This window comes from Meleagris gallopavo, chromosome 2, assembly GCF_905368555.1.
Source record: "Meleagris gallopavo chromosome 2, MGAL_WU_HG_1.1, whole genome shotgun sequence".
In the NCBI taxonomy this organism is placed as follows: Eukaryota; Metazoa; Chordata; class Aves; order Galliformes; family Phasianidae; genus Meleagris; species Meleagris gallopavo.
The window spans coordinates 40,893,334-40,905,963 of NC_139405.1; positions in this window are offsets into that span (position 1 = coordinate 40,893,334).

Here is a 12,630-nt window from a genome sequence, read left to right on the forward strand (position 1 = left end):
CATGCTGGTGATTATTGTAAAATATATTCTTTGTTGCACAAGAAAAGAACTAAGAACTTTAATCCTACTTAGGTGTGAAACTTTTTGTTCAGACACAGGTTTCTGAAACTGGAGTTCAGTGTTGTCCCTGTCAAACTAAAACTGCCATAACTTCTGAGCAGTCTATGAAAGCTGCTGGCTTTTTTTCTTTTGAGAGCAAACAGGGAACAGTGTTGCCCTTGCACTCAAAGTCTGGATTCTACTCCCATAGATTTAGTTTTTGTAATTGTTATATCAAACACGAGTCTGACTGCAAATGTCAAGTTCTGTGCTATATGCGAATAATAGATCTTCAAATTAAGCTGAATCTCTGTTCCCCATGTAAGCATATTGTAACTCCGTAACAGCCTAAAAATTCTTGGCAGAATAATAATAAAAAAAACAAGCCACACCCTGCATGAATCCCTTTCTAAATGTATCCTGAGAGAAAGACCTGGTTGTTAAAAGAAAACGCACAACAGGAAAAGATTACCATCAGTGTAATACCAACACAGCTGGCATCTCTTTTTTGAGAAAATGTTACACTCTTCACAGCACAAATGCAAACAAACTCATCTAGAGTCAACAGCTTGTATTTCCAAAAACATTTTCTTAGCAAAATCCAAGCAGAACAGGAATACAAGAATTAGAGCAACCGTTTATTAGAATGCATGTAAAGAAAGTATGGAAGTCCTTAAAAGAAGCATTTTGTTCATTTTCCCTCTGTCCTAATGGAAAAAAAAAGGATGCTAGTATTAAGCTTACTTGGCTGGGAAAGCATAATTTTACTATGTTCTCCATAGGCTGATTGTGTACTCTGTAAGAAAACCTATATACAGGAATTAAGCAAACATCATACAACATCTATCAATCGGAATTTGTCCACAAATAAAGGTGATGCTTTCTAGTTCCAATTAAATATTTAACTATAATAACCATACGCAGGTGGGGAGGAGGTTAAAGCAGACAGGAGAAAGCCATGTTTCCATTTCACAGTGCCAGACTTTTGTATAAATTTCATGCCTATTTGTCCTTTAATGCCTTACAGAACATAAGTACTCTTTTCACTAAATTCTATCGAGGTGCTGCGGGGCTTAATTTGCCTTCCAGTTCTCTGATGGTATTGCAGAATAGCAGGTATTAAACTTGCTTTGAAAGTGCACATAAACTCAGCTTACATACACTCAACTTATTTAAGATTGAGCTAGACTTCAGAGTGAGGTGTAGACTGTCATTTAAGACACTGGAAATTAAATGTTGTTAGAATGGATCCCAGCCCTAGGATGTATACTCAGCATTCACAGAGTTGACGTTTCTCCTTCACAAATTGAATTAGATACAGAGGATCAAATGTAAATAAAATCTTAGCAGCTGCGTTTCAGTGGGTAAAAAAACACAGATCATTTCAGGTGAAAAAGTTCCTCTTGTCACTAGCTCACTGACATTAAACTATATAAATTAAACTATACTTTAGCATTGGCTGAATGTTTCTTAGAGCTTAGCTCTTAGAACTTCCTAGACTGAAGGGTAAATTCTCCTCACTCTAGTTTGACTCACATCTTGTCATCCTACTGGAAAAAGTAACTGTGGCAGCAATGCTCTGGTAATGCTGTTGTATTTATGTGCCCAATGATTTTTCAAGTCTTTGAGATGGTAGGAAAAGAGTAATTTCCATTAGCCTAAGATGTGAAAAGACTGTTATCCAGACATATTTACAGATCAACATACCAGAAGTACATATGGAAATTGCCTGTGAGGTGCTGTAGCTGAAGCACAAAAATGCAATACTAAGCCAACTCTCTGTTGAATTGATTTCATAATTAACACAAGCAGGATGAGAGGCTGGGTCTCACTCCCACTGAAACTAGTCATAAATCATTTTCTCTACTGAGCAGTGTACTTATACAAGATGAAAGCATTAAGTTCACAAGCTGAAACTCAGTTTTCTACAGGGCCAGACAGAAGATCTATTTGTAAATCTTCATTAAATCCTTATAGATTCTCATGAGATCTGAGTTATTTATATGACTCCCATCAGTCCTGAAATCTTTGTTTCACTGTCTCTGTTAGACAGTCTGACTCTCCTGGGTGTAACACATCATACCCTTGTATATGTGAATAAAAGACTTGGCTCCATGGAGGTTAGGAAAGTTAAGTATTACATGCTCCTCTTAGATTTCTTCATAGTATGACAGTGACAAAATAGCACTGCTAAGGTGGCTAAAGCTCCTCCAAGGAAGAGCACTGTGTAATGGACTTATTGCTGCAATGGGGTAGAAATGGGATATTTATATATATTAAAAAAAAGAAACATGAAGGCTCTAAAATAATTGTAACAATTTTGCAGATGTTCCTTGAAGAAAGTTAACTAAACTAACCTAAAAAAGTGTATCATGTGATGGGGAAGAAAAAGAAGAGAAAATAAACTATTTAATTTTTTTTTTTTTTTTTTAAGTGGAAAGATAAGACATTGCATGTTAACACTGGTTAGAAAAACATGTAACCCCTTTGACAGTGTGTGGTTGCTCCTAGTCAAAGTTTGGTAAGAGAGTGACTTTTCTTTTTCTTTAGAACTACATGTTTTTTCTGGAGTTACTAACTAATTATGAACACCTTTGCAATTCTGATGTTTTAAAATAATATCCTAGAGAGCTTGAAGAGAGACTGAATTCTAAAGAACTGTTATTTTAGTATCCCTCTACAGCACTAAAACCAGCAGGCTAGGACATAGTGCCCAGGCCAGCTCTCATTTAATAGTCCTGTTTGAGAAATTATACTTAATATTAATAAATGAAACCATAATCTAAAACACAACAGACTTCTGGTTTCATTTTAGGCAATAAAAGTCCTTTATGAGCTAGTGGTAGTGCATTTTATAGACACTGGGACAGCAGCAGGAGGACAGATGCTTCATCTGGTGGAAAGCTTTGAAAGATGCTATTATCAGCACTCTGGCTAGCTGAGCTTTGATATTTTGCTATAAATTCAATCAGTGAATGTGAGTTATGCTCTAGGATAAGGGATTCATATTTGTGTAACTTGGCACCTGAAGAAGAGACCTGATTTTTTCAAGAATATTAAAACATGTTTTTGAGAGAAACGGTTAGAAGATCTGAGCATCAGAGCATGTCTTTACGCAGTTGTTTTAAAATATCTAATATCTTTGTTTCTTATGGATTGTTAGCCAGAACCCCTAAGCGTTATAAGAGTTATATGTTGAGTATTTCTATATATTTTAAACTCTATGGATAATTTCAGAACAAATGAGTGAACATCTTCTAGATACTGTTTGCACAAGTCTCTTAAAAGCTATGTCTTATTAAATACCAGGGAATTCAATCACAGATGTTAAGTCATCAGAAATCAGGCCCTAGCTACTCTCCATTATATACTTGTTTTTTACTTTACGAGTCTCCTCTCAGTACTTAGGGTTCTATGTCTTGTCTTATTTATATAATTGGCTTCATGAAACTTTTAAAACTTCCCTATAAATGTCAGGACTTTTTGCATTCCTGGGAAATGCATAAACATTTAATGTGAGAAATTGGGCAAGATGCCTAGCTGGTCACACACACGTGAGACCAGCTGCAGGACCTCAATGTTTGAGTCTGGGCCTTGCTCTGAGACTTTCACTTAGCAAGTGCTTCAGTAAATTTCTGTTTGATTTACTGAGTTGCAGCCATAGATATCTCCTGATGGGTCCAAAGAAGCTTTGACTGTTTACGGCAGGAAATGAAGCTTCTTTGGTTAAATCCATCTCTGTCCATAGGTCCCAGGTCTGTCTCTCAGAGCTTTCATCCCTATACATTTTTACATCTATTAGCTCAGGGGCAGGCAAAATGAGAAAAAGCAACCCAACCTGTTGGGGAAAAAAAAAAAAAAAAAAAAAGTAGTATGTTTTTTTTCCTACTTCTGACTGTTAGCTGACAAGGAAAAAAGTGCCTACAAGTAATTCTCGCCTCCAATTGAAAGTTATGTTAAAAGTTCATTTTAAACAAGTGGCATTAAAGGCACTTCCCCCTCTTTCTGTGCATCACATATACATGTTTATTTTGAAATTCAGAAGTGTGGAAGTCAACAAGAGCCACAAAACCCACAGTCTGCCCTCCTGCTATGTGAATATACATAGACCTTTGCCCAGTTACCACTGCTCCAGGCCCAGCAATCTGGCTGAGTTAGTGAATATCTTCGGGGAACACCAACCTTGATTTAAGAAGTGAAATTCTGTCCTCACAGCAGCATATGGAAAGTCTTTCCACATCTTGCCTTTGTAATTACTGTCTAAACATTTGTCTATGAGAAGCTTTCAGCAAATATGAAGAAATACAAAGTAAAATAGTAATATTTGTTTTACACAACTCCATGTCAGGGATCTGCAGGGATGTTATTTGATGAAGTAGTTGCTTGCTAGAGGTCTGAATAACTCATCAGAGACTGATTTGAAATGACACGTAAACTAGGGAATTGGCAGCACTAGTACCAAAGCACAAAATAGCAAGCTGCAGCATCAGATTATTTGCAAACTGTGAAAAATCAAGTTTTCCAATAGACCTTGTGGTGGAAACAATTATTTTCTAAAGTTTGAAAACATGTATTAATAGATAAAAATGAGTTGTGGTGGATTCACCAGTAGTATTATACATACTGCCAAATTCTGCAACCATCCTACATGGACTGACACCTGTCCACTGCAGGGTGATTTAAGTTGGTGATCTTTAAGGTCCCTTCCAATCTACACCATTCTATGATTCTATACCAGTGTTCCTAGTTTACAGTGGTAATTTCAAAATGAATTGCATTGGCTCACATTCCACTGACCACTTCTAAGGAAATCAGAACAGGTAGCAAAGAAAGATCATTGTGAGCAGTGGAGAAAGTACTCCCTTCAAAATCCTAACAAATGAATAGAAACAGGTTTACAAATTGGAAAAGGCTAGAAACTACTAATTTAGGAGTATGTTGTCTTCTTCCATGCATGATCAAATTAATAGGACAGCTGTCTCCTGAAAGAGTAGACAAGTTGAGGCAAATTAAAGATAAATATTTGTAGATTTAAAGAATAAATTTTAAAATATATACATAAAAGGATTATGAAAAAATAGCATCTCCCCTAAGAAACTTAAAAATGTATATATAATATATATATATATTCTTTTCCTGTGAATAATGTTACTACTTGAATCTGCATTAACAAGCTGGTGAGCTATTTGAAATTGCTTACTGTAAAGTCACAGAAGTACAGCATGCCTTCACACCTGCTGGCACAAAGATGCTAGACCTCAGCCAACCAAAATCCCACACGTAGGGTTGTGTTGGATTTAACTATTCAGTCTCACTTTCAGTTACCTGATTGTCAAGCAGACAAACAAATAACACTTGCTTTGAGTCAACTGATAAATAAGCTAATGGCCTTCATTTCAATTTTCTGAAAACAATTGTTTGTGTTTTGATGGCAAACACTCTTTATCAAACCTGACCAGAACTTGTGCATAGCTTTTTTTTTTTTGGGTGAGTTAGCTATTCATCAGAAACTTCACACTAGCTTTAGTCTAGACAAAAAGCTTTTTTGTCTTCAAAATCTCTGCACTTTCTGAGAATTTCAGTATGGAATCTGTTTTCAGAGTAAAAAACAAAATTAAGTTGAAAAACATTACAAAACAACGTATATTAATATTTTCTTTCTTCAAAATCAGTGCCCAACGCCTTCTACCACATACGTAACACTGTTTTGTGATGCAATCTGTAGATTCGCCATGCTTGTGGAAACAGGTGTGAGTATAACCCGGATTGCCAACCTCATTCTGTTACTGGAAATACGTTCTCAAAAGAATTGTACAAGGATGGTGAAATTCAGATGAGATATAAGCAGTGATTATAACTTCTATGACTCTATTTATCAGAACAGATTTTATCCACTATTAGAAACGAATAATCTGCTGGTCGACTCTTACATTTTAGACTATGCATTTTCTTCTGACTCAACTTAATCTCTCTCAATCTGAAACATACAATTTGTTGACTTTCCACAATGTATGGATCAACATTTTTTCCTTCTGATGACGGCTTACACATTACATCAGTACAGATGTGTGGATTACACATTAGATACTTTGATCCTAGATTCACCCATGAGAAAAAAATCAAATTAAACTTATAAAAATATATCTGGTCTATAAAACTAGCATTGCCTTGTTCTCAAAATCCCCATCTTGGATTCACATATTCCTCATTACTCAGAGAATAAGCCAATAAGCAGAGCAGATACATTGCTTCGTATTTGAAGTGAACTATATACTAGTCTAAAATCTTATTGTGAATTAAAGTTGAAGTTATGGTTGTCCTAATTTAGTGCTGGCAAACGACCATTTCTCCTCACTGCTCCTGGAAGCCAGTCCTTCCACACTTCTGCAGTACAGAGTAGATATCATCTACTTCATCTGTTTGTTCATGCCTGTGCTTATTAAGCCTTAAGGAAAGGCTGCTGTGAAGATGGCTCGTGCTGGAGCTTGTTGGAAGACTTGCTCAGCAGCAGAGACCACAAGGCCATGATCTAACATGATGGTCTGGAGTTTTGCTTTGAAATGGACCCAAGCACCACATAAAACCCAGTGTCTAGCCAGATGTGCATTTAGCCCATCTAGCAGCACCCTCCTGACAGGTCTTTAAAGCAAAGAGCACAAGTACTCCATGGTATACGAACCATGACTGTAACGCACTGCTTGTACTGTAGGATGAAGTGCAAGGAAGTGGTAGCAGCAATTTGCAAATACATTAGATCAAAGATAGGATTCATCGCATTGTCAATCCCTGCTTTCAGGGAATTAGGCATACTTGTCTTTCAGAGTACTTTAACCTACTACCTGTGCAATCATCTAAATGTTAACTGTCACAGGAACAAAGCATGATAAAGCTATGCTTCCACATTCCCCCTCAGATCTTTCTCGCTTTTTAAATCCACTAACTGGAATCCCACTGGAGTCTGATATTGAACACCATCTCAATATTGCTAGGGAACCAGCACACAGCTAGTCTGCACAGGATTTAAATGAAAAGTAGAGTTCTTTATGTGGGAACAGAAATCCTCCTATGAGTTATGTTGTCTGCAAATATAGGTTTTACTATTAACCACTGCACAGAGTGTTTACAGGAGGCAATTCACAAAGGATGGGTATTATCATTATATGAAGAAACATCTGTACACATCTTCCTGTAGCAAAAGCAGCGTTCTTTTATTAAATGTTGATCTTGGAAAAAAACTGAAAGTTCATCAGAAGGCAAGCTTAAAAATAGCATAAGAAGGCATTTTACAAGTTTCCACATGCAGCTTTGCCTTTGCACTTCCACCTGCATCCTCTGTGTTTCACTCCTTGCTGTCTCTTAACACAGGTTGCTAGCCACATCCAATTATTTCATAGTATTGTGATAGTCTATAGCCACATCAGGGTTTGGATGTACTCAACTCCCTTATGCTTATGGCAGACACTCAAGGGATGAGAAGCTTTGTGAAATCCTGGAGGATAGCAGAACAACATAGTAGTTCAGTATAAGCTGAATTTTGCTTCTGGAACTGCGTATAAAGGATGAACATTAACAAAACTTGGAATAGAGCGGCTTCATTGACATAGTGTCATTTTCTTTTTCCTAAAATAGATGATTTTTTTTTTTTTAATATCAATTAGTAGATTTATATTGGGAACTAAATATTATTTAAGTATGTGAAGAACAAAATGTGAAAACACCATCAGCAAAACACTGTCATCAATATATTTATGCTAGATGAGATGACCTCTTAGGCCTCTCTCACCTGTGTATTCTACTGTCCAGAAGTTTAACACTGTTCAATAAAGAAAGCAATTGTTTCAAATGGTGTATTCAGTGACGTGAAAAGCATTTCAAATCCCACAAAAAAAAAATCTGATCTATAAATCTAATATCACATTAAAATAAAATACACTAACAGTTGCAATTGTCCAAGGCCTCAAATGTGCCCATTACTGACTTCTCTGTGATGAGGCCTATATTTCCCGTTTGTAAGTTAATACAAACTAAGGCAAGAATTACACCTGAAAATATTTTCAAAATGAGTAGTCTCTATTACTGTTTCATTTCTTTGGCTCAGGTCAGAAAGATCAATTTCTTAAGCAAATTCAATCAACTGTAATGTTGAAATTTAAAAGAAAAAAATACAAATTGAAGAGGAAAATGTGATGACTTAGTCTCTCTGCTCCAGCATTGATTTATGTGTTTAGCTACTGGTTAAAAGCAATGGCATATTTGAAAAGTGATTTATATTGTCAGAAAACACCCCTTGCAATCTTAATTCTACGGTGGGGAAAAAAGCAGACCTTTTGGCTCTCAGCTACAGCAATTCTTTCACTTTTTTGAAAAACATGAGAAGGATATGAAACTTCTGATGTACCATAAATCTTAGCATATTGACTGGCTGGGAAATGCCAAGAGGTGCTTTCTCAGTGCTTCTGACTAAACAGCTATGGCATTTGGACCATCTCAACACAAAGACTGGCTCACGCTACTGCCTTGATCCCTGTTTCTCATTGTGAATAGGACACTGAGCCCACGGAAGCTGCATGACATTGATTTCAGGAAATAAGTGATCCTTTCTTTCTATTTTAAATGTGTGACATGCAACAGAGGCACTGAAATTTATAACAGTCTTACTTTCACACACACATTCACACCTCTGCATGTACTCCAAGCAACCAGTAAATCTGTGCCTGTTGACATTTTCTTGCATTTTATATCATAAAGACTAACTTCACATGAAAAACTTTCAGGCAGAATTCGTGCTGAAAACATCAGTTTGAACTGACTGTGCTTCTTGCTGCAAGGGTGTACATTCTGGACAGTTATGTCATTGCATTGGACAGTCAATACATTAAGCAGCGAAGCAGACACTGGTTCTGAGACAGATTGGCTGGGCATCCTTATGGTAAGCCTCTTCCACTTCACCAGGCCCCTTTTCCCCATCTACCTCTGAGCTATGCATTGCCATGTAGCTAGCCCTCTCCCTTCTGCCCAACCTATGACTGCTTCCTATTTGCATTAGGATAGCATATGATATACTTGCTCCTTTGCCTTCTCTAAGACACTTCTGAAAATATGAAGTATGAGGCATTTCCTGTAATTAGCTATTTTCCAAGTCATTTTCTGGATGAGCATTCAAGTCTAATGAGGTCAAGCTGCTTGTCATCAGGTCATCACAACATTTGGTACCTTGAAAATAATTCCAGTTTAAACCTACGGTATTTTCTGTAGATTCCAAAGTTCTCTTGAATATATTCCTTGCACTCTGTTTCTCTGTGTTTTTCATTCTCACACACAGATACAAACTTTCAGATTAAAGATTAAAGATTTTCAGAAGTATTTATGTAATTAGTTTTCAGCCACCCCATGAGCGAACATAAAGGCAACCACAAAAAAAGACAATGAAAATCCAGTACTCCCTTGTAATCCTTTGCCATCAATGTGTTGATTAAAGAAAATGTTGAACTGTAGGGTATTAGCCTGTAGAGTATCTATTGGTACAACGAACAAAATCGTTAAAAAAGAAAACTAATAACACTTTGCTTGCATCTTTAGGGAATAAGTAATACAAAAGGGAATTTATCTTTGTTGTGGTTCAGATTTCCTCATCCTGTTCCAATCTGCTCTTAATTTAGAAAGATGCTGGTTTCTGCTTTCACATTTTTGTTAAATGCTGTTTAGACTTCCTGGATCTAAAGAAAGCCATGGGATTGGCCATGAAAACAAATGTCTCTTGGAACAAAGCACCCGAGTTACCATAATACAGAAGACAAAATTCAGACCTTATGTGTGGCAGAAAAGCAAACCAAGGACAGGCTGGACTTCCTTTTATTAGTCAGAAAGTGGATTTGCAGTGTCTGAGCAAGATGCTATGTCCAGAAAGAAGAAAGATGTGGCATTTTCACCCGTGTCTCTTCTGTTCTTTGTATCTTCCAGGTCCCTTTGTGTTTAACACAAAGAAATACACTACAGACTGAGAGAAGCACACCTCATCTGCAGAGCAGATGTTCTGGTTCTTGTTTCCATTGATGTTCCAGCCTGAGGTCTCTGAAGACTGAACTCAGGACACAGGCTCAAGAAAACTACCTAGAGAACTGCATGCTGACAGAGCTAGAGTTGCTCCTCAGGTACTCGTCAAAGTGAGGTTTGGCATGCATCAACATTTAGGTTAAATGACCAGTAAAAGATCAGGATATACTAGCACACAAATTTAGGTGTAAATTTATTTTCATTCAGTCTCACAGCAGGCTTACTTTGCAAGATAGAGTAGTGCCCTATATATTTCCGCAGGTCACTACTTGGCACTGCTTCACTGTTTCGGCTGTATTATGTAGATTCAACTAGTATAAATAGGTTACCCATATTGCAGTTTTCTTATGTTCTGTGTGCATACAGTGCTAAATCCATCAGTTCATGAGGCACTAACCCAGTTAAATAAAAATGTAGCACTTCTTTGACTCATATGGGCATAGAAAGATACCTAGAAACCGTAAAATGAGATCAGATGAAGCATAACAAATAATTGTTCAGAAAACTGACTTCTTCAGGAAGCTCCTTACTCTACTATAGCCCTCCAATTATTACCTATTTTTGTTGGTTCAAGTTAACAACAGTGAAGTTGTTGAAAGAGCCTAAGGGCTATTGAAAAGACCCTGAGGGTGCTGGGGCGATAAGAACAACAAGCAGGAGCTTAGGTGATGTTTTCCTCAATCCCTTCAGTAGCAGGGAAAAATATAGAAAGGAAAAGGAGCACCCACCTGATCAAAACATAGCTAAAAGGTACATTTACTTATTGATTTATTTTTAATTAGTGGGCAATTGATACAGCATCAGGCCTGCTGACAATAGATGGGATTCACCTGTTCAGAAGGGAAGATTCTTGCCCAGGAGTTGGTGGGACTCACTGAGAGGGCTTTAAACAAGGTTTGAAGGTGGAAGGAGATAAAACAAAGCTTACTAGAGATGAGCCTAGGAGCAGCACTCCTGGGTTAGGGATGAGACTGATAACCCAGATGCATCATATCTACACTAATGCACACAGCATGGGCAACAAACAGGAGGAGCTGGATGATGTGGTGTAGAAAGCAAGCTATGATGCATTTGCTATCACTAAAACATAGAGGGATCACTCTTATCATTGGGGTGCTGTAATGGAGAGCTTTAAGCTCTTTAGGAGAGATAGGCAAGGAGGGAGGGGGTGGTGGGTAAACTGTATATGTTAGGGGGTGTTTTGATTCTATAGAGCTCAATTCTGATAATTATAAGGTTAAGTCCTTACGGGTAAGGACTGGAGGAAAGCCAGAGACACTGACATCCTGATGGGGATCTGTTGCATACTGACCAACCAGGATGAATAGGCAGATAGAGCACTCTACAAGCAACTGGCCCTATTTAATATCTCTGTTGGTGGTCTGAACAATGAGATTGAGTGCACCTGCATTAAGTTTGTAGATGACATCAAGTTGGAAGGAAGTATTGATCTGCCTGGGCATAGGAAGGCTTCACAGAGGATCTATATAGGCTGAATCAATGGGCTGAGGCCAATTGTGTAATCTTCAACAAGACCAAGTTCCAGGTCCTGAACTTCAGACAGATCAACTACATGTAATGCTAAAGACTTGGGACAGAGTAACTGGAAAGGCATGAGGTGGTAAAGGATCTGGGAGTGTTGGTCAATGCTCAACTGAACATGAACCATCAGTATATCTAGATGACCAAGAGGGCCAGTAGCATTCTGGCTTATATCAGAAATAGTGTGGCTTGCAGGACCAGGGAGGTGATCATAGAATAAATTGTTCATGTGCACAGAGCTGATTCTTATGTTGTCTTTCCTCCCAATAAGTTTTGTATTTCAGCAGTAAAATTAGTCAGAGGACAAAATACATGACAAAATAGGAAAGGGGAATGTAGAAAAGGCAGGTTATTGCAAATATTTCTGTTGCTAATCCAGATGAAAAGCAGATAGGCTTCTTTCTCCCCATGCCACCCATTACATTTGACATTCTAGAGACATGTGCTGTTCCGAATGCTTTCCGCATACACTTTTGTTTAAAGAAAAAAAATAACAAGCAACATTTATGCTTTTTAAACAAAGGGCATATTTTCACTTATGGAACTTAAACCAAAATAATTAAAAGGGACAGAGAGAACAGTTTGTATCAGTAATTCACTATAATCATTCTAATGTTTCAAACATTAATAAATTTAGTTGGTTGCTATTTAATGTCAAAGTAATTACTCCAAAATGATATCAATTTGCCGTCTTAAAGAAAAAAAGTAATAAACCTTTCACTTCCTGCGTTAAAATCTCTTTCACACCAGTTTCTAATGTAAAATGTAGTTATATAATATCCTAGTGTAAATATTTGAAAGGAACAGTTAAAATATCTTTGCCAAGGAAGATTTCTTAACCCCTATTAATCCATCTTTTATTACCACTGTAAAAGGAAAACATTAACTAAATCTATCAAACTATGCACTCACTTAAATGTCTTTAATGTGGTCTCTATTTAAATTCTTCCTTCCACTTTCTAAGAATGCTTTCTTCATTGGCTTAATGCATTTATT